This window comes from Pelodiscus sinensis, chromosome 14 (assembly GCF_049634645.1).
Source record: "Pelodiscus sinensis isolate JC-2024 chromosome 14, ASM4963464v1, whole genome shotgun sequence".
Taxonomy (NCBI): Eukaryota; Metazoa; Chordata; order Testudines; family Trionychidae; genus Pelodiscus; species Pelodiscus sinensis.
This window is the reverse complement of record NC_134724.1, coordinates 30,387,144-30,411,777: the sequence shown is the minus strand read 5'-3', so window position 1 is coordinate 30,411,777 and position 24,634 is coordinate 30,387,144. Positions and strand designations below refer to the sequence as shown.

The following is a 24,634-nucleotide window of genomic DNA, read 5'->3' as shown; positions in this document are numbered from 1 at the left end:
CAGATCAAAGGACCATCTAGCATTCTAGCAGCTCATTATCCTGTCTGACAGTGGTCATTGTCAGGTGCCCCAAAGGGAATGAATACAATAGGCAGTCATCAAGTGATGCATCTCCTGTTGCCCATTTACAGCTTCTGGCAAACACAGGCTAGGGACACCATTCCTGCCCATTGTGGCTAATAGCCTGTGGCAGGCCCCTCTCGCCTGAGTCCCCAACACCGCTACGATGCTGTTTATAGCTGACCCTTTAAGCAAGGCCAAGGCCCTCCGGCCTGAGTCCACAATGTAGTTGAGGGGTTATAGCGGGGTACACCCCCGGGTAGGGAGATCCAGGCCCACCCTACTCCACCGGGTCCCACCCGGGTAATGGGTCACTCCCTCAGCGGGGCAGTCTGGCCAAAACGCACCGAGGTTCTCTGGGCGGGAGAGTGCCCTGGGCCACTTCCTACCCAGTCCCTGGGGGTGCCTTCCCCTGTACCTGCCCAGCTGGCTGCGAGCTCCGTGCTGGCATCCCCTCGGTCGGTAGTCCCGGGGTTGCCCCAACTCGCCTCCGCATCCTTTTCCGCCTCTCCTGGCGTCCCCGGCAACAGCTGAGAGGGCGCTCCCTGCCCCAGTCCTTCTCCTGCAGCCGTCTCTCTAGACTGAGTCTTTCCCCAGGCTTTTATAGCCCTGCTGCAGCCCGGGCATGCTCAGTAGAGCTGTGGGGGAGGGGCCTCTGCAGCCAGGTAACCCTGGCTGGGCCCTGTAGGTTCAGTGCGGGGCTGCCTCGCCCCTTCACATAGTCATTGATGGATCTTTTCCTCCATGAACTTATCTAGATCTTTTTTGAAACTTGTTATCATTTTGGCATTCATACCATTCTCTTACAAGGAGTTCCACAGTTTGACTGCGAGTTGTGTGTGTGTGGGGGGGGAACTGAATATAGATTTCATATGTTTAATTAAAAAAGGCACCCTAGAATAAGTCTGTTTTAGTGCACAACTGCCAAAGGGAAAATGTGCCATACAATTATATAAGAATGATTTATAAGAGACAGTTCTTTCTAAATGCTTTTCTCCTAGATACATCCTCTTCTAAAATCATGGGAGCTTTATTTTTGTTAATTACCACACAATCAACTTGATTTTGTTCAGGGAAAAATACAGAATAAAAATCCCCAAATTACATATCCCTTGTTTTTTAAATCCTTTATTTCCCAAATACTTGCTACTACACGTACAAGATCTGAATTATAAAACTGTTGCACACCATTTGTACGTTTCCTGTGGGTTTATTTCCCAAAATATTGCATGAGGCAGAGTTGCATCACATAAATGGCTTGATTTTCCTATTTATTAACTTTTTTTGTTTGGACATAAATCAGAATTTCTATGTTAATCAAAAGACTTTGAAAAGCTAAAGATGGGGGGGGGGCAGTCAGCAAGACAATATGTGCAAATTGTCAATCAAGAAAACATTACCAGGCATAAACCAATGCAACAACTCGAGATGTATTCCCATTGACTTCAGAGGGAGTAGAACTGTGCCTTCTGCTTTGCAGTGTTTCCAGAATTGGGCTCTATTGTGATGGCTCCAGAGCAATCTTTCAAACATTGAAATGGAGGGAGAGGAGAGGAGGGGAGAGAGAGAGAATGTACTTGTTACTGCTTAAGCTGTTAAAATCTTAATAAACATTGTTTGTGTTATTTGAAGAATAAAACAAAACTAACATTAGTCAAATGCCCACTTTTTTTTGTTTTTTTTTGTTTTTGTTTTTTGAAAATCACAGTGCAGTTGACTTGTGCATGTTCATAAAAAAAAGTCTATGGCAGAACCAGAAATTGAATCCATATCCAGTACCTTAAACACTGGATTACCTTTCCTCTCATTATTACAAGGATACATTATTAATAACATCACAAATTTGTGTTTTATTGAAATTTGTTATGAGAAAATGTTTTGCAAGATATACCGATGTTGAACTACATGACCAGCAAAGTCTGTTTTAGTTACCATCTGTTACTTCTTAAGATCATATTTTGAACGTTTGGTGCTATTTGTGCATGCAGAATGCTGAGATTAACTATAGAATCCCCACAATGAGGGTATGCCTACACTACAGCACTAATTCGAACTAACTTAATTCAAATTAGCTAATTCGAACTAAGCTAATTTGAATTAGTGCAGCTAGACCTAAAAACTAATTCGAATTAGCATTTTGCTAATTCGAAATAGCATGTCCACATTGAGTGGACCCTGAACCGAAGTTAAGGCTGGCTGGAACCAGTGCCGGCAGGGCATCAGGTTAGGACTTAGAGTGTGAAGCTGTTGCCTCAAGTTAGCCGAGGGCTGTGCTTAAAGGGACCCGACCCACACCCTGGACAGACAGTTCTCAGGGTTCCATGCTTGCTTGTCTACCTCGATGAGGGACAGCAAAGCAGTCCTGTTTTGGAGTGCCCTGAGTGCCCAAACTCGGCACATCACAGTACTCGGCCATCAGCCTGGCTGCGCTTGCTGCAGGTTGCCATCCGGGGGGCTCAATCGGGGAGCTGTCAGGATCCAGGAGGCCCTGCAGGAGAGCTTCCACGCCGAGGAGCCCGCAGAGCCACCCCATTGGGGGCTTGTGCCCCATTCCTCCCTCGCCTCCTTCCACTTACCCCTCCGTAGCCTCTCTTCCTGATGTAAAAAATAAAGGACACGTGTGTTCAAAAATAGAAACTCTCTTTAATTAACAAAACTGGGGGGGGGGGGAATTATCCTCTGGAAAGACTCGGAAAAGGAGGTGGGAGCGGGGAAGAGAGAGGGTGGGAGAGGAGAGGGGGAAACCTGGGAAGAGGGAGCTGGAAGGGGAAAGCCAGGGGAAGAAGGAGGGGAAGTATAAAACTATGGTAAGCCATATCTTCAGTACTGTGTACAGATATGGTCTCCTCACCTCAAAAAAGATATTTTGGACTTGGAAAGGGTTCAGAAAAGGGCAACTACAATGATTAGGGATTTGGAACAGGTCCCATATGAAAAGAGGCTAAAGACTGGGACTTTTCAGTTTAGAAAAGAGGAGACTGAGGGAGGATATGATAGAGGTCTATAAAAGCATGAGTGGTGTGGAGAGGGTGCATAAGGAAAAGTTCTTCATTAGTTCCCATAATAGGACTAGAGGACACCAAATGAAAGTAATGGACAGCAGGTTTAAAACTAATACGCGAAAGTTCTTCTTCAAAGCAAATAGTCAACCCGTGAAACTCCTTGCCACAGGAGGCTGTGAAGGCTAGAACTATAACAGAGTTTAAAGAGAAGTTAGATAAATTCATGGAGATTGGGTCCATGGAGTGCTATTAAGCCAGGGGGTAGAAACGGTGTCCCTGGCCTCTGTTTGTGGAAGGCTGGAGATGGATGGCACGAGACAAATCGCTTGTTCATTGTCTTCGGTCCATCCCCTCCGGGGTACCTGGTGTTGGCCGCTGTCGGCAGACAGGGTACTGGGCTAGATGGACCTTTGCTCTGACCCAGTACGGCCATTCTTATGTTCTTACGTTCTAAGCTCAGGGTCGGGGGTCTCCTGGATCAACTTGATTTTCATGCAAACCTGCTCCTGGGTTCACATGTGGCTTTTGTGGTGGCCAGGCTGGCAGCTATCCTGCCCTAGACGGCCGCATTCCTGTGTCTAGTGCGGAGGTTGTGGACGTTGGAGGCCTCCCCCCAAACCTCAATGAGGATCATGATCTCCGTACTAGACCAGGCAGGCGCCCGCCTCTTACAGCCCCGGGCAGGCTCCTGTGAGCCGCCAGCCTGGTCCTGGGAAGAGGTGGAGGGCTGGGTGGCAGCAGGTGGCTGGCTCATGCCGTGCCAGGTGCGGGGTTTGCTGGCTGGGTGCTGGCAGGCTTGAAACTGGCAAGAGCACTGTAGCCAGACCGTGCCCCTTTAAGGACTCCAGGGCCAGCAGGGTGGCAGAAAAGTTTCCCTGGTTTGGCTCAGAGTAGCCACCAGGGCAAGCTGGGAAGGGCTAGCCTCCAACTAGTTCAAATTAAGTGGCTACACAGCCCTTAATTCGAACTACTTAATTCGAACTAGGCATTAGTCCTCATAAAATGAGGTTTACCTAGTTTGAATTAAGCGCTCTGGTAGTTCGAATTAAGTTCGAACTAGCGGTTTGCATGTATAGACGCTATGAAAGTTAATTCGAACTAACAGCTGTTAGTTCGAATTAATTTTGTAGTGGAGACATACCCTCACTTGAATTACAGCTATGCTTTAGGAGAAGAAGGTAGGACTATGGAGGGGAGGTGAAAAAGAATCAATACCCAAATTCTGGCCTAAGCAACAACCACAATGTAGAACTCTCATCAGGGTCATGCCACTGCTAGGCTCTACAGCCTGGAATACATAAGCGGAAAACAGTTACCGTCTCATAAATGATGTTCTTTGAGAAGTGTTGCTCATGTTCATTTCAATTAGGTGTGTGAGCACTGTGTACACAGTTGTCAGAAAGCTTTTTTCCTAGCAGCACCCATCGATTTGGCTGTGGAGCCCCCTTGAGTGGCACCTTCATAGCGCTCAGTTTATGACCCTGCCAACCCGGAGCCTCCTCAGTTTCTTCTTGTTGGCTACTCTGACAGAGGAAGGTTGATGGGTCTGATATGGACCCCTGGCCCTGGGTGGAAGAGGGCTGGGACAGCATGCACCTACTATTCCTGCCACGCTTCCTAGAGAAGTCCTTTCTAGCATATGACATGCAGGTAAACTGAGAGGATTGTGGCTTGAAATGCTTACACTGCATAGCTAGAGCATACATGCCCAGAGATTTCAATGTAGCCATCGAATCCTTGAGGCTTTGTGGCCTGGAGACAGTTTGCTTCATGAACAGGCTGGCTTCATCAATGTACAGGTCTGGCAGAGTCTCTGGAAATTTGGGTGGAAGGCCTGAGGCCAGCAGCCATGAGCTGTGTTTCATAGTGATTCCAGAAGACAAGGTACATGCTACTGTCTCTGCAGAATCCAATGAAGTCTGTAAAGAGGTCCATGGTGCTGCCTTGCCCTCCTCTACAGTAGCACCAAACTTGTCCCTGGACACTGCTGGCTCCAGTAGAGATGTAAGCAACTAGTCGAATAGTTGACTATCCAATAAGCCTAAGCTTTTCAGATAGTCGAGTCACTACTTGACTGCTCGCTTCCCCCTCCTTGCTACCTCTGTATCAAAGGCAGCAAGGGGAGGAGCAGAAGTCGGTGCAGGGGGGGAGCCAGCTTAAAAGCCGGTTCCCCCAGCACTGTCTCCATGGGGGGAGATGCAAGGAGGGTAGAGGCATAGCGCGGGATCAGGCGCAAGCCGGAACTAAGCAGTTCCAGCTCATGCCAGTCCCAGTCCACTGGGCCTCTGCTTTTAAATGTAGTAAGATCCTGGCATCTCCTACTACACTTAAAAAGCAGAACCACAGCGGTCCCAGAGCCAGTGCAACCCAGAACTGCTCAGTCCTGGATCATGCTGCCCTCAGGAACTAATCCCCTTATCAACTAATCGGATTGACTACTCTGTTAGCTTATTAACCACTACTTAACATCCATTGGCTCCCACTTCTTAAATTTTAACATGCAATTCCAGGAACTGAAACAATATCTATTCAGGATTTCCTTCAGACCCCAATTGAGTATACCTGACGCCTGAACAGATCTAGTGAAGGGATTGCCTTGATTTTAGGTGTGAGACCTTGTTGCCTCTGCCTCTCTGGTTTGTTCATCGCAGCCACCATCAGTGAGCAAGGCTGCAGATGCATGTAGGAGGTATTTGATTTCCTGGGAGGGATGGAGGCTGGGGTCTACCTAAGGGTCTTTGCAGTGGCCTGGATAGTTTTAAATGAGGGGTAGGGCCATCCTAGATGGACTTTCTGTGGCCTAAATGTCTACAATAGGGTTCGCTGGCCCTACCACCTCCTTGGCTTGCAGACCCATGTTTTGTGCCGCTCTGCACATCCTGGTGGGCACAGCTGTCTATAGGAGGTGGCCCAGAGGTGGATCCCCATGGCTATCTTGTCCAGGAAGGATAATGAGGAAGCTAACGGGGAATAGGGTCCTCCTGTCATGCCACCTCCTCTGAACCACGTGCCGTAGGGTCTGGCCTGGGAGCGGAGGTCATTTCTAGAGGAGGAAGGGTGGCTTGTATAACCTCAGCATTGTTAGGAATGGGGCAACTGGCTGATGCTGCCAGCACTCTGGGCTCTGATACTGCCTACTGGGAGCCCTTAGATGCAGTGCCCTGTGCCTGGTGGTATGCCCATGGGATCCAGACTGGCCAATACATTGGTCCCTGCCAGGGATGTAAGCAAGTAGTTGGGTTAGTCTTGCTTATAGGGTAGTCAACTATTCGCTGCCCCGCTGTCTCTGTATCACTGCCACTGTATCACTCTCCCCCTCCCCCACTGCCTTGAGCTGGCCCCAAGAGCTAACCCAATAGCTCTTACTACATTTAAAATGCAGAGCCGCAGCGGTGGTAGCGAGCACCTTTCCTTATTGAGTAGTTGATGGAAACTCCATTGACTACTTGATTAGCTAATTAACCATTACTTAACATCCCTAGTCCTTACCAATGCGCAGGACATGCCCCTGCACCCAAATCAGGCCATCTATGAGTCAACCTATGCTGGCTCCTCTCAGAGTATTTAGGTTCCGCTGCTGAGGCTATCGTATTTGCTAAGTGGTGGTGATATAATCATGTGGAGATCTAGGCTGACCTTCTTTATCCTTGGTATGAAGACTAATTATGCAAAATGACAAAGTGTAACAAATTCTTTGTTTGCTTTTTACTAAAGGATAAGTCCTACTCTCTCCTCTCTTTTGCAGGTGAACAAGGCCCAAATAACTGGGAGCACCATATTTCTAATGTCTGGGTGGGGACAAAGAGTGGCTTCACCAACATCTTCCTGAAGAGCAAAGCACAGCAGCCATGCTGTAGAGCCTAAGCTGCATTACTAGTTGTAGAGTGACTGCAGGTTCCCCAGGATTTAGAGTTCTCCTCCCTTTGACTCTCTTGGAGAGATCTTGTGGGTGAGGCAGGCTAAAGAGGACAGAATTTAGCTCTCTGGTATAAAGCAATCCCACAGCTATATTTTATTCTAATTCAATCCTTTATTTTTAATGGGGCTATTGAAATTAAATGGGGCTATGCATAGTACCGACATATTAGGATTTGAACTTGTGGTTCTCAGAAGATTTAGATTTTTTGGAAAACCGATGGCTAGACACTCCTACTTTTCATGGACAGGACTATGTTTCATCTGGAAATCTATTAAACAATAGTATTTCTGAAATACAGGAATTAACTATCCACTGCTCTTCAGTTCTCCCTCCAGTGTTCCTATAATCAAGTAGGGATAAAAAAACACAAAGCAAGCCATTACCATTCTCACTTCCAAGAAACTGCTGTTTGAAATGATCCAATTCAGCACATTGAGATCAAGTCTCTATGGACTGGGTGTGCTGGTATTTTAGACATTAAGAGCCCTGGCACTAGGATTCCTATTTAACCACTAGGAAAACTTTAAAGGTTAGTGTTCATGGGAACAGCTTTAAGATTTCTGGAAAAGTCAGATGACACTTAAAATTGGAAGGCTAAATATTTCTTTAATACTAAATCTGTCTGTTAATGTGGCAGTACTGCATACATGAGGTCACTCTTAATTCATCCTCTACTACTGTATGCTACTTTAGCCACTCTATGGCCTGAGTATAGGTTCCTTCACTTTGCTAAATTAATGCATATTCCTGACGCCAAGGTCAGGATCAATGAAAACCACAGCAAATTCCTCAGAGGAAATAATACATATTCCATATGTCTAGAGATAGGTTACACTTGGAAAATGAATTCATCTTCATTATCACTAATGAAAACATTTCACATTTTTTTAAATAAAAAAAAATTAGAACCACATGCCAAGCTGCAGCATTAATTGCAGATGAATTACAGGCAGTCCCCGGGTTACGTACAAGATAGGGACTGTAGGTTTGTTCTTAAGTTGAATCTGTATGTAAGTCGGAACTGGCGTCCAGATTCAGACACTGCTGAAACTGACCGCCAGTTCTGACTTACATACAGAATCAACTTAAGAACCCCAGGCGTCCCCAAGTCAGCTCTGCCTGGGGCTTCCTGTAGTCAGCACTGGTCAGTTTCAGCAGAAGCTGACTTGGGGACGCCTGGGGCAGAGCAGCTGGGGTGCTACTGGACCAACCCAGCAGCACCCCATCTGCTCTGCCCCAGACGTCCTGATTCAGCCGCTGCTGAAACTGACCAGCAGCGGCTGAATCAGGACCTGGGGCAGAGCAGCTGGGGTGCTGCCGGGTTGGTCCAGTAGTGCCCACGGGCGCTGCAGGACCAATCGGCAGCGCCCCAGCTGCTCTGCCCCAGAGTCCAAAACAAAAGCCTGGTCTGCTGGGGGGGGGGAGCACACTAGCTGCGCCCCCCCCCCCCAGCAGACCAGGGACACGGGGAGCAGAGCCGCAGCGGCAGCGGGGTGCCGCGCCTCTGAGGCTTTGCTCTGGCAAAGCCTCAGAGGCGCGGGACCCCCCGCGGCTGTGGCTTCAGTCAGGGTGCCTGTGGTCTGCTGGGGACCGTCCCCAGCAGACCACAGGCACCCGGACTGAAGCCGCAGCCGCGGGGGGTCCCGCGCCTCTGAGGCTTTGCCAGAGCAAAGCCTCAGAGGCGCGGGGAACCGCCGCTGCTGCCGCTCCAGTCTGGATGCCTGTGGTCTGCTGGGGACGGTCCCCAGCAGACCACAGGCACCCGGACTGAAGCCGCAGCCGCGGGGGGGTCCCGCGCCTCTGAGGCTTTGCCAGAGCAAAGCCTCAGAGGCGCGGGGAACCGCCGCTGCTGCCGCTTTGACTGAAGCGGCAGCAGCGGCGGTTCCCCGCGCCTCTGAGGCTTTGCTCTGGCAAAGCCTCAGAGGCGCGGGACCCCCCCGCGGCTGCGGCTTCAGTCTGGGTGCCTGTGGTCTGCTGGGGACCGTCCCCAGCAGACCACAGGCACCGGGTCTCATGCGGCAGCAGCGGGGGTTCCCGCGCTTCCGAGGCTTTGCTCTGGCAAAGCCTCGGAAGCGCGGGAACCTGCCCGCTGCTGCCGCTTGGGTCCCGGTGCCTGTGGTCTGCTGGGGACGGTCCCCAGCAGACCACAGGCACCGGCACCCAAGTGGCAGCAGCAGCGGTTCCCGCGCTTCCGAGGCTTTGCTCTGGCAAAGCCTCAGAAGCGCGGGAACCCGCCCGGTGCCCCTGGTCTGCTGGAGACGGTCTCCAGCAGACCAGGGGCACCGGAGCAGCTTACGAACGGGGCTTTCTCGCCCCGGCTTTCTCGCCCCGACTTCCGGGGCGAGAAAGCTCCGTTCGTAAGTGCGGATCTGACGTAAATCGGATCCGCGTAAGTCGGGGACTGCCTGTACACATGTAGACTTAATTATTCAGAGTATAGTATCAAGCTAGGAAAAGCCCTCAGTCCTCTGCCATCAGGGAATCAGTGCCAATGAATCTAACGTCACAATTGACAGCTGTTCTGGGAAGAGTCTCACTTATTGTGGAAAAAAGATAAAAGCTTAAGTAGTTTGAACGCACGTTCAGACTGTTGATGTACACTTTATGTAAACATACTTCATAGACCTACTACAGTTATTAATGACATGTTAATGAATATGTTTTGAATGCAGTAGCTTAAATGTAATACAGAGAAGCATATTTTTTCACAACTAATGACCTCAGTGATCACAGAAAAGCTATTTACTCCAACACACCTATGGGCTACGTCTACACTGGCAGGTCTTGTGCAAGAACATATGCAAATGAGGCACGGCGATGAACACTGCCGTGCCTCATTTGCATACTTAATGAGCTGCTATTTTGTGCAAAACTCCCCTCTTGCGCAAGAGCTGTTCTGCTGCTTATTTTCAGGCAGAACGGCTCTTGCGCAAGAGGGGTGTTTTGCACAAGGAGCAGTGTAGACTGCTCCTTCTTGCGCAAAAGGCCCTTGTGAAAAATGGCTCATTAAGTCTGCAAATGAGGCACAGCAATATTCATTGCCGTGCCTCATTTGCATATGTTGCTCAAGAAAGTGCAATGTAGATTTAACGTTAGGGTGTTCACCTGTGTCTGAAATCAGTTTGTATTTCCTTTTATCTAGTTAATTTGCTAATAAAATAAACTGACACATTGTTTCTCATACCTGTCCATTATGCAGTTCCTCACTTGTCATATTCACTCTCCCACTATATCAATCTATAAACAACATGGTGAATAGTGATAGAAATGTAGCCGTGTTAGTCTAGTGTAGCTGAAGCAAAATACAGGACTATGTAGCACTTTAAAGACTAACAAGATGGTTTATTAGATGATGCACTTTCGTGGGCCAGACCCACTTCCTCAGATCAAATAGTGGAAGAAAATAGTCACAACCATATATACCAAAGGATACAATTTAAAAAAATACAGTATAATTTCCAGTACCGTATCCAGAAGTTCAGCAAGTTACTTGGGATCCAGTCCATTAAATACTGAAACTATAGATGATCCTGCACCAGAATTGTGGCTCTAAACTCCAGATGTGGGTCGAGGTCTGTGTCTGCCACTCAGATTTACACTTATATTAGTATGAATTTTAAGAGACCTCAACCAACCTGGGATTTGGGTCAGTTTGCATCTAGACTTTCTTCTGTCCCATCATCTTTTTCTAGAGCTTTTCACAACCATAATTCCCCATTTACTAGTTTCACTATATTCATTCAGCTTCCCTGCATACTCCTGTGGGTTTCCATTCCCCCTGGCAGTGTCTTTGCTTACCTTTTCTCCTCTTAGCATATGCCCTGCTTTCAGAGGTCTCCTGGGAAAGGGACAAAGCATAGAAAACTATCCAGAGAATGTGAAATTCCTTGAGCCACAGCATCTGTCACACAAAAGCATTCCTTCCTAATATTTGTAGAGCAGGTTTTTAGCTGGCTACAGTCCAGTCTGAAAAACTGTAAGGAACAAAGCAAGTTAGAGCGTCCTAGTCAACCTGGATGTAACCCAACTATTATGATTTCTACTGGATCTCTGATATACAGGAACAATTAAGTCACTCATAATTTAGTGTGGTACAGAAAGTCTTCAGCCAAAAATACCATTGGCAACTTCCTATTTTTAGAATTCTGTGCAAATGACAGATCTCTTTTCCCCAGTCTCATGTTCCTTTTTTAAACATAATTGAAGACGGATTGAATCCATAGCAATCAGATATTTAAAAGTAGAAATGTGAGAGTATAACCGTGCACATGGTTAACCAATGAGCCTGGGCTCGTTGGATAATGTTCACAGTTACATGCAGGCTCCCAGTACGCGCATGGAGCTGGCTGCCAATCCATTTGTAACTGCTGAAATTTCAGCAGTTACACATTTACTTAATTAAACACATTTTAATATCCCTATTTAAAAGTGATGCTCTCAAGTCAATAAGGTCCCAGTATTTATTTTAGCTTGAAATGGCCATCCCCTGGTACTAAAATATCCTCCAGACTTAATTTTTATATAAGAAATACAGATTAGAATGAAAAATCCACTGTCACTGAAAAAATGTGTAACAATAAAAACAAAGCAACTGCTACTTCCCCAAGCTTAAAAAAAAATAACCTAAAACAATGCCCTCTTCTTTTATCTTCCTCCTTTCTTTGGATTTATGGTAGCAAGTAAACTAATAAGCACTATTCCTGTAGTTGTCTGTCATTATTGAGAATGCAGGTGCACAAATTAGGAAGAAAACAAAAGGGAAGTTAATATCAGCTTGTTGCATTTGCCAAACAAAACATCACAAAATTAGTAGCTAAAGAAATGTTACATTCATGCTGTTAACAGGATATTGCAAACAATGTAAATGTTAAGTATTTGGATGAATTTGTCCTTATAAGGGTTTCTTTGTGGCTTACAATAAGCCAATTGAAATGCTGTGAGAAAAAGGAAGTTCTGCCTCATTATAGTGGAGCTGTGAGCTTTTATAGGCTTAGACCTTTGGCAAGATTTTACCATGGAAATCTTGTAACAATTAAAGTCATATTTCAGCCCAAACACTTCCACACTTTTCTCAGAGATTAAAAGGGAGGGAGTGATTTCATTTGGATCAGTAAGGGCAAGTGCAGGATTTAAGTGTATCGTAACTACACTGGTGTGTGAATTAGAGGGATATTTTCTTTTTCTTTTAATCCATTTATTATAGCTATAGCTATAACACCACAAAATCTCCCATTTCCCCATATCCTGTCCGCTTTTTCCAATCAGTAATTTGGCACTGAAAAGCTGCTGTGGCAAGAGTCACAGGAAGATTTCACATGCAGGTAGTGGAGTAGCGGCAGAGCCACTCTGGATGTCTACACAGCAGTTTAAGCCCAGGCTCAAGCCAAACCCTCCTTGCATCCACACTGCAAATGTGCAAACCTATGAGAAACCCAGGGTCCAGCCGAGCCCCATGTACACACAGACCCAGCTTGACTCAGGTCCTGGAAGTCCTCTAGATGTATCCCAGAGTTTCTGACAACAGCATTGGTGGCAGCCATCACTGCAGCTGAAAGTGCCATTATTGTTTGGCTGAGCACACTCCCTCTTCCTGTACCTCTTGTTATAGTGATGGTGGAGGGTACAACTCAACCTTGCTACTGCACAGAGCTTGCAGAGAGTAAAGTTGACTAGCGGGAGGTGGTTTCTAGCTTCCAGCATGATGAGGGTCGTCCCACCCTGGGCCATACTGAGCCAGGATCCCTGCTGATCACACCTTCACTGCACATCCCATTTTAAATATTAAGAAATGCAAAGTTTCATTTTAATAGTTCACCAGCCCTAGCGACTCATGACTAACTATTCTCAGAGCAGGTGCACATGGGCATTTTCTTCCCAATGTGATTCCACCTCGAGCTGGAGAGCCCAGTTCTCAGATTAGATGGCAGCTCAGCATAAACCCTTCTCCAACTGCAGTCATTCTACTGAGATCAAAGGAGCTAATTATGCAGTTTATGTACTCATATGCTCCTTATTGGCATGTGAGTCCCATCAATAGCACTGCCACGGTTAGGAAACAGGGTGAGCAGTACTGATCCAAATGAAACCACTTTCCTCAGTGCACCACATTCTTAGGGCTACAGCAGTGGGTCTCAACCTTTCTAAACTACTGTGTTTGTACCCCTTTCAGGACTATGATTTGCCTTGCATAACCCCAAAATACACATCACTTAAAAACAACTTGTTTGCTAAAAATCAGACATCAAAATAAAAAAGTGTCAGTGAAAACTAAAAATTGCTTAGTTTCTCATTTTTACCATGTAATTATAAAATTAAACAATTTGAATACAAATACTGTATTTACATTTCAGAGCATAGTATATAGGGCAGTATAAACTGCATTAGTGCTTCTTCTGTAGCTTATTGTAAAACTAGGCAAATAGCTAGATGAGTTTATGTACCCCTGGAAGATCCCTGTGCATCCCTTTTTGAGAATCACTGGACTAAAGTAGTGAATGGGGGTGGAGGGTGATAGGTGCTTTGGGATAAGGTTACTTTGACTAAGGTCTGTGCACTGCAGTGTGGCTGCCAGAGTCCTAGGTTTGAACATTAGTTGAAAATTCTTAACCTATGCTTTAAATGTAGATGGTCAAGTCCAGAGTTCCATTTCACAGGTCAGCTGATTCCACGTCCCACTAACTCTAGGCTTAAACGGCTTTGTGGTCATAGCATCTGTGGCCACTACACCACCACAACCCCTGCATTGCCCAGTGCTCTCCTGCCAAAGGAAGGAATAGAGGGTATGCATAGCAACAGACCCTCTGGACCTGCCACAGCCCCCGTCCCAAGATGTGGAGCTGTACCAGGAGACTTTCTAAGCTGGGCGGTACAATGTGAAATGGGTTGAGATCTTATGTTCATTCCAGCAACTTTCCAGACACCATTGCCCCTATGGCGTATCTGAACTGTAGCAACTCCTGCAGGTTTGGCAGATAGGATTTGGACTTCAGTCTCCATACTGTGTTCAGTACTTGGACTAAATGATACACTGTGTGTGTATCACTCTCAAACAGGAAGGAAAACAAGGATAAAGTAAATGTTTTCATAAGAAACAAAGGTCAAATAACCTAGACTGAACTTTAGGGTGAGAGGGCAAAGCAGGAATAAGTAGTAGTTGGAGTGCTAGCCTGATATTTGGATTCAGTTCTTCACACACTTGTTCTTCACATATTGTCTGTGTGACCTTTGGCATGACTCTTTGGCCTTGCTTCATTAGAAAGAAGGTGTTTGTCACTACGGGTGTGCTTAGACTACACCTCTCTGTCGACAGAGAGTTGTAGTTTAGGCATGTCGAAATTGCTAATGAAGCGGGGATGTAAATATCCCGTGCTTCATTAGCATAAACATGGCCACCGCTTTTTTTCGAAACGGAGCTTTTTTGAAAAAAAAGTCAGTCTAGACGCGGATCTTTCGAAAAATAAACCCTTTTTCGAAAGATCCTGTAAACCTCATTTTATGAGGGATAAGGGATCTTTTGAAAAAGGGTTTATTTTTCGAAAGAACCGCGTCTAGACTGCCATTTTTTTTTCAATAAAGCTCCGTTCCAAAAAAAAGCAGTGGCCATATTTATGCTAATGAAGCATGGGATATTTACATCCCCGCTTCATTAGCAATTTCGATGTGCCTAATCTACATCTCTCTGTCGACAGAGAGGAGTAGTCTAGACACACCCTACATGTTCACTAATATGTGTTAAAACTATGTAGCAACCTAAACCTTACCCAGTCCAGCAAGGTGTTAAAACTACACCTCTAAAATCTAAGGGCTGAATAATTTACAGTAAGTTTCTTTAGTTTTACATAAAACTGCGTGAGGTGAGAGGGAAAGGAGTCACATGTACAGTCACATTCAGTTTCCATTACAGGCAGTCCCCGGGTTACATGGATCCGACTTACATTGGATCCCTACTTACAAACGGGGTGAGGCAACCCCGCACTAGCTGCTTCCCCCCAGCAGACCAGGGAGACATGAAGCTAGCGCCCCCCCAGCAGTCCAGGGAGACGCGGAGCGGCTTTTCTCAACAGACACCTCAGCTTGAGAATAAAGGACTGAGGGAAGTGAGGTGTGGGAGAATAAAACTGAGCTCTGGAGAAATGTTTGGCTAGAGTTTCCCCTACAATATGTACCAGTTCCGACTTACATACAGATTCAACTTAAGAACAAACCTACAGTCCCTATCTTGTACGTAACCCGGGGACTGCCTGTACTTTACCCAACAAGGAAGCACGAGTCATGTTAATCTTTGGGATGACTGTATGCTCATGCAAGAAACACCTGTAATATTACTCCCATTCAGTGACTTTGCAATGGAGTCAAGAGATTTTCCTTTTGTATTATTTACTTGTCATTGGCCAGTAGAGCAGGAATTTCAAGTATTGCAGTAAAGTGTAATGTGCTGCTAGAGCAGTGTATCACCACAGAATTGGCAAAATACACCATTATTCTTGCAAATTAAATGCACAGTAAGTTACAGATAAGAGAATTGCAATTACAAAACTGGAAGTCAGAAAATGGGTCAGAAAGCAGTTGATCCTATGTGGGTGCACTAAAGGAGGCCACAGGAAATCCTTTCCTCTCTACCACACCTACACATAAGGCATTCTTAGTATGGCATCAGATAAAGAATACCTTTTGAAGCTACAGAGAATATTTTAAATCAGAAGAATATAATCACTCTTGTATTTGACTCTGGATTTAAAACTCCTACTGTTGCAAACATTTGATGGGATCTTGAATGACCACGAGTGGTCAGGACCTCTGTGTCACATTTTAGTTGAAAAACCCTACCCTGTAGTGATACATTGCTGGAGCATTGGCTCAGTACTGACTCAAAGGAAGAGCACCAATTATTAACTTATCAACATCACTTCCTGCAGAATCCTAGGTTTTTCTATGTATTCTCCCATGTTCATTCTGACCAGGTTCAGTCCTGCTCAACTTTATGAGATCAGACAAGAACAGAGCCTGAAGTGGAAGGGCTTCACATACTGATTATCAAGTTGTTTCTTATCCCTTTTTAATGTGAATAAAGTGTAGCTAAGTGAGCACGGCACTCAGAGATTGCATAAAGGAGCATGCCAAATGCACCTTGCAACCCTCATTCGTTAAATATACATAATTTTTGGAGTCTCCGGTTAACCAGATGAGATGCACACAGCAACATAATACAGATTTTCACACACATGACTCTTTGCATTTACATGCTGTACAGGAAAAGTAATGAGTTATTACCAGATGGATGGAATGGTTAAAAATGGAGTGCTCAGGGAATATTTTCCCCACCATATCTCATAAGATACAATGATGAGATTATAGAACAGAACATTGCATGTTCAAGAAACTCTTTAGTAAAGGTTTATTATTATGTTTGTTTAATGAATGAAGATATAAAATGGCTCAGAACAAAGACAGAAAAGAATGAATAGCATTAGCAGAGATGGAGACTAATCCAAGGGCCATTGAAATGAACAGAAAAGATGTCAGTTAATTTAACGGGGCTTTACATCAGGTATGTGCAGCACAATAGGCACTAAAATTGCATTTGAGCATAGTGTAACGTGGCCTCAACCAACCTTATTTTTCTCCTCTTTCCTGATATGACTCAACTACATTCATTCGAGCCGTTCTAGCGTGGTGAAGTGTTGAGGAAAGGTTCTGTCTTGACAGTCTTGTCAACATTTCCTTCCCTCAATTCTCTTCTCCTCCCCATTACCGACAGAAGTTTTTCTTCTTCTCTCTTCACTTACGCTAGTGAATATTTCTCATTTTCTCATCGCCAAAATAAGCTACGCAACTTGAGCTATGTCAATTGTGTAGCTAAAGTCGAAATAGCTTATTTTGGCATTTGGCGATGTCTAAACAGCAGGAAGTCTGAGTTAGAGCACTCTTCCTCTGACTTTCCTTACTCCTCATAAAATGAGGGTTACAGGAGTTGGAGTAAGAATTCCTCCAGCTCAATGTTATGTTGAAATAACATAGTTCACGTCTACACAGCAAGCAGTTATTTCAGAATAATGTCAGTTATTACGAAATAATGCTGCCATGTAGACATAGCCTCAGTCTTATCCCCTCCTTGACCGTTCACTCTCCTATGGCTCTTTCCCCTCACATTACCTTGCAGTCACTAACAAGCATGAGCTATCCTGGCTTTCACAGTGAAGATTAAGCATTTTAGTTTTTCTTCTCGATAAAACTAAATATGAAAAGTTAGGTTATTTAGAAGTTGATAACACCTCAAGCTCACCAGAAAATGCCACTCACTAACGCTATGTCTACACTACAATGTTAGTTCGAACTAACGGACGTTAGTTCGAACTAACATTCATAGCTGCTACACTAGCACTCCGCTAGTTCGAATTTGAATCGAACTAGCGGAGCGCTTAGTTCGAACTAGGAAAACCTCATTTTACGAGGATTAAGCCTAGTTCGAACTTACTAGTTCGAATTAAGGGGTATGTAGCCCCTTAATTCGAACTAGTGGGAGGCTAGCCCTCCCCAGGTTTCCCTGGTGGCCACTCTGGCCAACACCAGGGAAACTCTATGCCCCCCTCCCGGCCCCAGACCCCTTAAAGGGGCACGGGCTGGCTACGGTGCCCGTGCCAGGTGCAAGCCTGCCAGCACCCAGCCAGCAGACCCTGCACCTGGCACAGCACAGAGCCACCCACCCGATGTCCCCCAGCCCACCCCCTCTTCCCGGGACCAGGCTGGCGGCTCCCGGGAGCTTGCCCTGGACCGCAAGAGGCGGGCACCTTCCTGGGCTAGTGCGGACATCGTGGACCTTGCCCATGATCTCCGCACTAGGCACAGGAAAGTGGCCGTCTAGGGCAGGAGAGCTGCCAGCCTGGCCACCCAGGAGCAGGTGTGCATGAAAATCAAGGGGGTCCACTGAGACCCCCCGACCCTGAGCCCTGAGCTTACAATGGCCATCCTGGGTCAGAGCAAAGGTCCATCTAGCCCAGTAGCCTGTCTGCCGACAGCGGCCAACCCTAGGGACCCTGGAGGGGATGGACCGAAGACAGTGACCAAGCCATTTGTCTCGTGCCATCCCTCTCCAGCCTTCCACAAACCTTGGGCAGGGACACCACTCCTACCCACTGGCTAAGGCTACTCCATGGACCCAACCTCCATGACTTGATCTCACTTCCCTTTAAACTCTGTTCTAGTTGTAGCCTTCACAGCTTCCTGCAGCAAGGAGTTCTACAGGTTAACTATTTCCTTTGGGAAGAAGAACAACTTTCTCTTACTAGTTTGAAGCCTGCTACCCATTCCTTTCCTTTGGTGTCCTCTAGTCCTTCTTTAGGGGAACTCATGAAGAACTTTTCTGAATGCACCCTCTCCACCCAACCCCTGCTTTTAGAGACCTCTATCCTGTCCCCGCTCCATCTCCTCTTTTCTAAGCTGAACAGTCCCAGTCTCTGTAGCCTCTCTTCATCTGGGACCTGTTCCCAACCCCTGATCATGTTAGTTGCCCTCCCCTCTCCCAGCCTTTCTCTTCCCCTCTCCCACCTCCTTTTCCCAGTCTCCCCCAGTTTTGTTCAATAAAGACAGAGTCAATGTTGGAAGAAACGTTATCTTTATTTTGTACATCAATAAGAAGGGGGGCTAGGGAAGGGTAAGTGGAAGGAGGTGAGGGAGGAATGGGGTACGAGCCCCCGATGGGGAGGACTGGGCTGGCTCTGCGGGCTTCTGGGGGTGGAAGCTCTCCTTCAGCCCCCTGATTACTCCCTCTCCCCAGATGGCAGCCTGCGGCAAGTGCAGCCGGGCTGATGGCCGAGTGGTGTGATGTGCCCAGTGTGGGTACTCCGGGCAATCCAAGCCAGGACTGCTTTGCAAGCGGGGCACCCCTTAGAACTGTCTGTCGGGGGTGGGGGTCGGGACCCTTTAAGCGCAGCCCTCGGCTAGCCTGAGACAGCATCTCCACGTTCTAAGTCCTCCTCTGATGCCCTGCCGGCACTGCTTCCGGCCATCCTTAAGCCCTGTTCAGGGTCCACTCAATGTGGACTTGCTAGTTTGAATTAGCAAAACGCTAATTCAAACTAGTTTTTAGTTCTAGACGCATTAGTTCGAATTAGCTTAGTTCGAATTAACTAATTCGAACTAAGTTAGTTCGAATTAACATTGTAGTGTAGACGTACCCTAACTTATGGTGATATTTTCCCAAGCCCTGGACTAACAATGTAGTTCTCTGAGATTAAAATGCATCCATATTTCAATGGTACTGGGCACATCAATAATTTTGTTGTAATTTGTATAAACAAGTGCTTCCACTAGCCCATATAACACAACAGGAACTCTAACCCCAGTACAACATGCAGAAGACAAGGCTATGAATGCCCTCAGAAAATCAAAATAGGTAATATAAATCACCTATCAAATAAAACACATCTGAAACTCTGGCCTTGTTGAATGAAGACATCAGAATTGTGTTGCAACTGTAATGTCATTACCATAATTATTTGAGAATTCACAGTATTGCTGTGAGCATTCTTTGCTCTAAATGGGTTATCAAAAGACTGGATGATCTTCAGCCCACTTTTAAAAAGTGGACTAAATAGTTTAAGTTAGATAATGCCATGTAAAAAGTTTTTTAAAATCCCCCACACTGGATACTAATGTTAAAATGCCTAGTGATATTTGAATACTTATAGGGAAAAACTGTTTATCATCGCTGCCATCTTTGCTGTGAATAAACTTACTATTATATGTTCAGGTTAAACAGAGCTCATTTTGTATTGTTTGTACTTTGTAATAATGTTCACACCAAAATGAAACCAAAGAAATTACCTTTGTAAAAACTAAGAGCCAGATCAGAAGCAACTTATAAAAAATATTTAGAACATTTATTTTTCATGAAATATAAAAGGGAATAATACAGGAAGAGAGAAAGGTTCAGGGGGCCCTTGAAATATAATACCAACACCAGGCATAGCGCCAGTCCTCAAGTAAACGTAGGAAAAATTTTGCTCAGAGGGCATTTGTAGCTAATCCTACTCATTAACAAACAGTATAAGCTGTCAATAAAGTAGTGTGGTCTATAAGTCGTCTTTTTATCATTCATTTATATTTCTTTAGTGGCATAAGCAATAAATAAATAAATCTGAATGTGAATAATGCAATAACTAGAATGATTTTTAATTTTTTGTAATTATGAGGATAAAAAGACACCATGAGATGTCCAGATATTTGGACCATCACCAATATTTTTTGCCACTTTTATGTATGCCTAATTAGGTTTCACCAAAATGCAAGTTTGTTCCCTTCACTCATTTCAAAAGAATTTGGCTGATTATGGAAGAGTAAACAGTTGTCAGTTAGCCTCACTTTTTAAACTAAGGATTAAGTGTCCTGCCCAGAAAATATCTTCCTAATACATGAATCATGCATTTATCTTTGTACACATGTCCTAGACAAACTAGTGAAAATTTAAATTGAGGTTTCTATTTTAGTTGAATATAGAATGAAAGATGTTAATTGCATTAACACTGACATGAAATCTTCACATAGCCTCATTGCTACCACTAGGAAGGGAATATGGGACATGTGGGAAAGACACTGACATCCTTTAGGAGATGATTTTCCCAAAGTCTTACTTTAGAAAACCATAGGGATCAGTTTACTGTTGAGATAAAGGTTCATTTATAAGAGAGCAGTTTATTATAAAGAAAGGCAACCTTTGTCATAATTATTGATTTATACTATAATTATTATTGATATTTTTTGAAAATTGTGAAATTCCCAAGACATTTTAGCACTGTACGGGTACAGCTAGACTGTGGGGTTTTTTGGGATGCAGCATCCAGGGAACACGTTTGCTCTTCTGCTTTTTTTTGCGGAAGAGCAAACACGCTCTTTCAGAAGCCCCTGTTTTCCTTGTTTTATGAGGAAGAAGGGGGCTTCCAAAAGAGGTTTTTTTTCCAACATTTGGCCCAGTCTAGAATCATAGAACTGGATGGGACCTCGAGAGGTCATCGAGTCCAGTCCCCTGCCCTCATGGCGGGACCCATGTCTAGACCACCCCGATAGATGTCTGTCTAACCTGCTCCTAAATATCTCCAGAGATGGAGATTCTACAACATCCCTAGGCAACTTATTCCAGTGTTTAACCACCCTGACAGTTAGGAACTTTTTCCTAATGTCCAACCTAAACCTCCCTTGCTGCAGTTTAAGCCCATTGCTTCTTGTCCTATCCTCAGCGGCTAAAGAGAACAATTTGTCTCCCTCCTCCTTGTGACACCCTTTTAGATACCTGAAGACTGCTATCATGTCCCCTCTCAGTCTTCTCCTTTCCAAACTAAACAAGCCCAGTTCTTTGAGTCTTCCTTCATAGGTCATGTTCTCTAGACTTTTAATTATTCTTGTTGCTCTTCTATGGACCTTCTCCAGTTTCTCTACATCTTTCTTGAAATGGGGTGCCAAGAACTGGACACAATATTCCAACTGAGGCCTAATCAGAGCAGAGTATAGCGGAAGAATGACTTCTCGTGTCTTGCTCACAACACACCTTTAATGCATCCCACAATCATGTTTCCTTTTTTGCAACAGCACCACACTGTGACTCATATTAAGCTTGTGGTCCACTATGACTCCTAGGGTATGTCTACACTAGCCACCCTCGTTCGAACTAGGGTGGCTAATGTAGTCATTCGAACTTGCAAATGAAGCCCTGGATTAAAATACCGCGGGCTTTATTTGCATGTTCCCGGGCGCCGCCATTTTTTAAATGCCCGGTAGTTCGGACTCCCTGCCAGCGGCTACATCCTAATTCAGACTACTGTTACTCCGCCTGCAATCTGTTAGTCTATATGGGTATGTCTAAACTACATGGCTCCATCAACGGAGCCATGTAGATTAGTTTACTCGAAAAAGAGAAATGAAGCAGTGATTTAAATAATCGCCACTTCATTTAAATAAAAATGGCCGCCTCGCTATGCCGATCATCTGTTTGTCGGCACAGCGCGGCAGTCTAGACGGGGATCTGCCAACCCCAGAACCCTTTGTCAGCAGATCCTTTATGCCTCTTGAAACAAGGCTTACAGGATCTGCTGATGAACAGGTCTGGGGTCGGTAGATCCCCGTATAGACTGCTGCGCTGTGCCGACAAACAGCTGATCGACACAGCACGGCGGCCATTTTGATTTAAATGAAGCTGCGATTATTTAAATCACCGCTTCATTTCCCTTTTTTGAGTAAACTAATCTACATGGCTCTGTCGACGGAGCCATGTAGTTTAGACATACCCATATAGACTAACAGATTTATTGGAGCATAAGCTTTCGTGGGCAAAGACCCACTTTCTATGAAAGCTTATGCTCCAATAAATTTGTTAGGGTATGTCTATGCTACAGTGTTATTTCAAAATATCTTATTTCGAAATAGTTATTTCAAAATAGCTTATTGAGAAATAACGCGTCTACACACAAAATGCTTTTCGAAATAGCATTTTGCTATTTCAAAATAGCGCGTCCACACTGAGTGGACTCTGAATCGCATTTAAGGCTGGCTGGAACCAGTTCCAGCAGGGCACCAGATCAGGACTTACTGTGTGGGACTGCTGCCTGAGACTATCTGAGGTCTGTGCTTAAAGGGACCCCCCTGGACAGCCAGTTCTCAGGTTTCCCTGCTTGCTTGCTGTTAGCTGGTGGTCGGGGCAGTGAGTGGTCTGTGAGCCCTATTAAACACCCGAGTCTTCAACTGCTAGGGCGGGGTTCCTTCGCAGCAGGCAGCCGGGAAGGCTGACGGGTACCCCAAGGGTCTGCCCCGTGGAGGCGGCAGAGCCCCAACGCCCAACTCTCACTGCGTCTACCCCTAACCAGCTATGTTCTTTTGATTGTGTCTGGTTCTGTTACAGCAACTGAAGGATTCAGGTCAAAGCTTAAATAGTTACTATTTTATTGTTACAAGGCAAGCTTAGCTGTTAAATGTTACTGCTGTGTTACAGATAACACAGCCACTACAAAAGAACAAGACAGAAATTACACTGAAAAGTCACTCACAGGTACCATGAAACTCTTTTGGTTCTCTGAGCTCTTATTGAATGCGCGCAAAAAAAAGACACCTAGCAGGTATATTCTTACCCCTGCAATCCTTAATCTGGCCTCATCAGATTTCTTGTGGCCCAATCCTCCAATTTGTCTAAGTCACTCTGGATCCTATCTCATTCTACTCCAAAAAACGAGTACAGAATCTGCCAGAAAAACCCCTGCTGTCGGCAGAAACATGGCAGGACCGCGGCTACACTTTACTTTCACTTTTGACATTGAGTCTGATCTGCACAGTGTTGGAACGTGAGTACAGGCAGTCCCCGGGTTACGTACAAGATAGGGACTGTAGGTTTGTTCTTAAGTTGAATCTGTATGTAAGTCGGAACTGGCGTCCAGATTCAGCCGCTGCTGAAACTGACCGCCAGTTCTGACTTACATACAGATTCAACTTAAGAACCCCAAGCTTCCCCAAGTCAGCTGCTGCTGAAACTGATCAGCGCTGATTCCAGGAAGCCTGGGGCAGAGCAACTCTGCCTCGGGCTTCCTGTAGTCAGCGCTGGTCAGTTTCAGCAGCGGCTGACTTGGGGACACCTGGGGCAGAGCAGCTGGGGTGCTGCTGGCGCTACTGGACCAACCCAGCAGCACCCCAGCTGCTCTGCCCCAGGCGTCCTGATTCAGCCACTGCTGAAACTGACCAGCAGCGGCTGAATCTGGACGCCTGGGGCAGAGCAGCTGGGGTGCTGCAGGGTTGGTCCAGTAGTGCCCAGAGCGGGTGCTGCAGGACCAATCCGCAGCGCCCCAGCTGCTCTGCTCCAGGGTCCAAAACAAAAGCCTGGTCTGCTGGGGGGGGCACACTATCCGCGCCCCCCCCCCCAGCAGACCAGGGACACGGGGAGCAGACCAGCAGTGGCAGCGGGGTGCCGCGCCTCTGAGGCTTTGCTCTGGCAAAGTCTCAGAGGTGCGGGACCCCTCCCTCCCCCCCCGCGCGGCTGCGGCTTCAGTCCCGGTGCCTGTGGTCTGCTGGGGACCGTCCCCAGCAGACCACAGGCACCTGGACTCAAGCGGCAGCAGCGGGCGGGTTCCCGCGCTTCTGAGGCTTTGCCAGAGCAAAAGTATCCATTTCTTATAACAGTAGTGCAAAGAAGGCCCATTTACAAATGAAGTCTATTGTCACATCTGGCAGAATAGCTCTCAGCTATAAAGATAATTAATTCAGACATCTGGTTTTCTGTTAGTTTTCTTGTTTTAGTAATACTTAATTTGGACATTGTAATATGTACACTAAACATTCTAAAATAATTCCAAAAACAATTTAGAATGTTGCTATTGTTCTTAAAGTCGCTTTTCTGGAATGATATAAACTATCACTTTAAAACATTAGCTGAAAGTCTGCCCACAATCAGGTATTGCAGTTATTGGGCTACTAGATACATAATTTAGGACCAGTGTCCATATAAATATCATTACAATAATAAAAAACCTGGCCCCCGTAGTTTGCAGTGCTATTTCTAGCTATGGGTATGTCTATACTACCACCCTAGTTCGAACTAGGGTGGTAATGTAGTCAACCGGAGTTGCAAATGAAGCCCAGGATTTGAATTTCCTGTGCTTCATTTGCATGTTGCTGGGCGCCG

The 24,634-nt window shown here is 45.7% G+C and overlaps 2 protein-coding genes across 2 annotated transcripts in view; one reads left to right on the top strand and one right to left on the bottom strand.

The window, feature by feature from the left end:
- FAM81A (family with sequence similarity 81 member A) overlaps window positions 1-617 on the bottom strand; it is an 89,872-nt gene extending 89,255 nt beyond the window's left edge. Inside the window, exon 1 of the mRNA XM_075897341.1 lies at window positions 479-617. The gene's annotated coding sequence lies outside the window, so the exon portion shown is untranslated. The remainder of the gene's footprint in view (window positions 1-478) is intronic.
- Window positions 1-24,634, top strand: part of MYO1E (myosin IE) — a 173,786-nt gene that overhangs the window by 15,997 nt on the left and 133,155 nt on the right. The window lies entirely within an intron of this gene.